General features: G+C 44.3%; 1 long non-coding RNA gene across 2 annotated transcripts; it reads left to right on the top strand.

The window, feature by feature from the left end:
* The first annotated feature begins 3,170 nt into the window (after positions 1-3,170).
* LOC104963911 (uncharacterized) lies at positions 3,171-4,283 on the top strand. 2 transcript variants are annotated; one of them, XR_800358.1, is made up of 3 exons: positions 3,171-3,206; positions 3,612-3,675; positions 4,226-4,283. It is a non-coding gene; the product is annotated as an uncharacterized lncRNA (long non-coding RNA). The 2 variants fall into 2 exon arrangements; XR_800357.1 differs by lacking the exon at positions 4,226-4,283 and adding an exon at positions 3,758-3,807.
* Positions 4,284-4,860: the final 577 nt, after the last annotated feature.

The following is a 4,860-nucleotide window of genomic DNA, read 5'->3' as shown; positions in this document are numbered from 1 at the left end:
TCAGCTGGGAAAGGAACCAATACCTAATATCCAAGAGTGGCAACAAGTGTCAGGGTGCGTGGAAAAGGTAGGACCCAAATGCAGTATTAACAAAAAGCGAGCTTTAATTTACAAAAAAAAGCCGATGACAAAAGAAAACAAGAGACAAACTTAGCATTACCAAAAACAGGAGAGCACGAGTAAATAATCCAGGACCAAAACTTCAAGGACAAACCTGGAGCGTGACATGAAGGGAAAGACAAACAATGAACCAACACCGAACACAGGAAGAGACAAGACTAAATACAGGGAGGGGTAATCAAGAGACGAGAAACAGCCGGGCAGGGGAGGAGAAACACAAGGGCAACAGATGAACACAATCAGACAATTAGACACACCAGGGACACCCCAAAACTAGAGTTTTATATAAAATTGTGATTTTTAACATTATTTATCAGATAAAAAAAAGTGATTTCAATTTACAAGTAACATTCATAATACATTTAATATTAGTGTTATTGCACGACAGTGGTGTCGTAGTCTGTGTTTTTGTGTTTTTACATCCTTGCACATTGGTGTAATTTCACAGCTGGGGTGTCATTTCTGTAGAGCCTTTAAAAAGCCCAATGGGTTTTTTGCATGTTATCTCATTGTTATCTGTTATGTTTGTGTATTATTACATTGTCAAAAAGCATTAAAACCATGCATAGAGAGTCATAGAACACTCTGTAGTGTAATTTCAGAGCCTTGTGATTAATGCGTGACCGTATGCTCCTCAGCCCACCTACAGCAGGGACTCCTGCACCTTCAGAGAGCAGATCCTGCCGGACGGCTACAGTGTCTACACCTCGGTCACACACGGGGCCCTGCTCAGTCTGGGAACCCCACGGCAGAGGAAGCAGGGCCGGGACCGAGGCATGCCGGCTCTGGCTCAGTTCCTCCCCAGGGTCAGCAGCCTGGATCAGGTCCCTGACCCTGGACCGGATGTCCCTGAGCAGCTGGAACAGAGGAGGCCGACAGAAGAACCTGTGGATGCCATGGACTTGTTTGGGCAGCTCTCTAAGATCATGCACAGCCCCAGCTTCCACAAGAGATGAGACAGAGTGAAGGGACAGCAGTGAAGGGATTTGTCCTGAGGGATCTTTGTCTGAGAGCATGCGCCCCTCCCTGCGTGTTGAGGTAGCAGGAAGTGAGGTTCAGCCGGCCTGCACCCAGAGAGGCTGCTGGGACATCCTGCCAGTACCGTCCCGTCAGACCTGCCTGAACTGAGCACAGTGTGCTACGTACTAAGTGTCAGGGTCCATTCTGTCACTTTCAGTGCACTTCACATAGAGATGTGTTTGAAAAAAGACAAGGTAACATGATCAGAAGAAGGAAGAGTTGCACATACAGAAAGTTGACAAAGGAAAAGAAGGGCACAGTATTAGAAGCACTGTATCATTGTGTAGAGTCACATGAAAAAGCACCATGTGCTCAGACATTTTGCCTATTCTGAATGTTGTACAAAGTGTGTTTTAAGGTGTTCCAACAGGAAGCAGTGATCCTGAGGACCAGGATGTTGGTCAAATGAACTGCAGCTGGTTAGTGAGTTAAAAAGATGAGTACTTTTCCACACCTGACAAAAAGGAATTACGTTCCTGCAGTAATACGTATTTATTTTCAATATTTCAACATTTGCTTTGAATGTGAATATCTGTGTAGCTTTATTAAAAGAACCATTACATTTTCTGTGGTTGGAATTTTTAATTAGAAAGATTTGGAATCAAGTCCCCACGAGGAGAAATACGGCTAAACGCATAGGATTAACGCAAACGCAAAAAAGCTTCCGTCCACACGCAATATTCACCGGATAGTGTCTGTCCACACGAGACAGCTCCGTTTAGCTCCAACCGCTGGAGAAGCTGCAGTACATATGCAGGAGCCTGTACGTGGCGCTGTAATTTCCTCCACAAAAGCAGCGAAGAAGCATGGTTGTCATGGTTGCCCTTCTGTTTATTCTCCGTGGTGGGGGCCGAGGGAACCGGGCAGAGTTTTTCAGCAGTCAACGTGTATTAAAGTTTAAATCTTCCGGACAAAATTATAAAAGTGCCAGTCAAAGGTCTTCTTTGCTATTTATTGAACTTTAAAACAAATGAATAACGAATCCAGATAATATAATAATAAAATACACGGAGCCTCTCTTTTTCCTCCCTCTCTTCTGACAGCGTCATTGTCTATCTCATGCAGCAGCTGATCCAGTAATGAGTGACCCGACAGTAAAAATAAACATATTTATAACTAGTTTAGGTAGTTTGAGAGGTAAATAAAATAGCTACGTGTGATATTCTAACCTGAAGTGTGTGTTTTGTCCGCTCACCGCTGCATGTGATCATGCAGAGCTGCGTGTCGACTCGTCAGCAGTAGCTGATCTCTCTCTCCCGCCAGATTAGACTTCACTCGCGTTTATGTCCATATCGATCAGATCCAGCTAGTTCTAGCTAATGATATGACTACCTGGTCACTCATGTTTATGTCCATATCGAGAGAAAGATAAATAATCTGAATTCAGTGTGAAGTTTACTTTGACGGGGGGGTGAGCAGCAGAGGTGGGGAGAGGCGGGGCTATTGCCTCATCAGAAAATGATCGTATAAGGCGTACACACGGAGCCGTTGGACCCCCCAGAGCGTTGCGTATGCCGTTCTATCCACCTTGGGACCCGTTATCGTTTCCGCAGTTGTTTACTGTCATATTCGGTCGTCCTTGTGTGGCCGAACGGTCTATATGACACTAAACAGTAACGCAAACGACCGTTTTCGTCCTTGTGGGGCCGGGGTCTTAATATCAATAAAGCACTTGAAGCAGATACCGTGTTGTCAATGCTTGTCAAACAATGAAAGTAGCCCAGGAGGCTGGGTGGTGTCAGGCCACGCTAAGCAGGCAGTCTCCATCTCCTTGTCCATGCGAACTGCCTGGACGTTGGACTGAGGGCGGTGCCAGAGGAAGTTTACCTTGGCTCCCAGGAGGCTACAACTGTCTACAACGTTACACACAGGGACAGGAGGTAAACTGGGCCCCGCCAGCGCCGTATAGACTGAGAGTTAAGTCATCTCCGTTCACTCCAATGGACCACTTTTTTACAGCAATGGCGGATCGTGGAGCCTCTCAATCGTTCCCCGGAAGTTAGCGCCAAGGCTAGCAGAGCTGTAGAGTTGCAGCATAATAGACCGTTCGTGACAGACTTTTAAAGGTAAGAAGAAGTTTAAAGATTTATATTGCGGATATGATCAGTACATCTGATTCAATTTAACATGTGTATTAAAGGATGTCAGTGGATTATCCCTAAATTAGTAGATTTAGGGAACGTTTACAGATAACAGATAAAGCTAGGATTCCGGATCAAGTTAGCAACACACGTTGAACAGCCTTTTAATTGTAAATTCCGTTCTCTTAATGTCTATTTCGTCCATTTCGTCCAACGTTGTTGAATTTAGAGAAAGAGGGGCTTCTAAAAGGGATTGTATGCCGGGGTGGAGGGTTAAATATTTAGAAAAATATAACTTGGTGCGTGTTAGAGTGAGTGTTTTTAGGCAGAGCCATATTGGTGTCCTTGTGATTATGTTGATGATTATTACCTGTCTGTATAATGTTGCAGCTCAGCTGATTTGGATTGATGGCAAAGGGAGAAAGGGACTTAAGTGATAGTGAAAAACAACAAGGTAAGTTTAATACTACTGTTTTATATAAGTAAGCATACTAAACATGTATTCTATCAACTGTATTATATAAGTAATCTTGTAGTAACCTACTGTATGGCAGGTGGAGGGGCAGTGGATGTTACAGTGGAGGAGGCAAAACTGCAAAGACTGCAACTCACCAAGACAGAGGAAAATCAAGTTTGTTCTCCAGAGAAGAGGTTGATTTCACTTCATTTATTTTCATATTTTCTAAAGATTGTGGAAATGGCCAACAAAAAAAAACTTGAGAGCTGCAACCAAGACAACTGTAACAACATGAGTAGAGGGCCACCAAGGTTTTTCAAGTCCCTTCTCTTACTCCATTTTGCCAACCAAGACTTCCAGGTAATGACGGGAACACCTTGGCTTGTTTTTCGTTGGTTTGCGCTCCTCTGGCTGGGTGCTGGCAGGTGGAGGGGCAGTGATGTTGGCAGGTGGAGGGGCAGTGGAATGCTTAACGGTGGAGGGGCATTGATGTTAACCTGCTTCACACCACGGCTCAAACTTAACACAATTGCATCCTTCTTTGCAGTGTCCTTATTCCTGGAAGGGGAATCTGCAATTCCTGCAGAGTTTTGTAACCAGTTGGGTCCGCACGCAAAGCGAATTTTTAAAAGCCTTCTTAATTTGTCTCATTGCTCCATTTCATCCCCTTTGGTGGTGAGTCTGCCTAATGCCCTTAGTTGGTCTTTTCGAAAACGTTTTCTTATATTTGTTTCCCTAATTTTCATTGTTTTTCTGAGACTGCATTTTCCTTCCTGATTTTCTTAGTGCAGACTTTTGCTTTTTGGTGATTCCTTCTTGGCTCTTCCTTATTTTCTCTTTAATTTAATTTTTTAATAGATCTGGTGTTGACTGGCTGCCTGGTTCCCTCCGTATGCGACTGGCTGCTGGTTCCCTTGTAATTCTGACTGGCTTGCTGGTTCCCTCGTGAGATTTCGTACTGCGCCCTGCTGGCGCGCGTAGCTGGATGGCTGTCATCCGCTCCTCGACTGTCTCTCCTCCACTAGCCATGTCCTCTCTTTCTTCACCCTCACTCCTTCCTTTCTCTCAGTCTCCTCATGCCCTTTCTTTCCTCAATCTTTGAGACTCAATGTAAAGTAGAAAGACATGGCACTGTAGACTTTTCGAAACATTTAAAGATGATAGTAGCCACTTAGAATCTAA

The sequence above is a fragment of the Notothenia coriiceps genome, unplaced genomic scaffold, assembly GCF_000735185.1.
Source record: "Notothenia coriiceps isolate Sejong01 unplaced genomic scaffold, NC01 NC01_scaffold00036512, whole genome shotgun sequence".
Classification (NCBI taxonomy): domain Eukaryota; kingdom Metazoa; phylum Chordata; class Actinopteri; order Perciformes; family Nototheniidae; genus Notothenia; species Notothenia coriiceps.
Note: the sequence above shows the minus strand (reverse complement) of the source record. Positions and strands in the feature narration are given on the sequence as shown.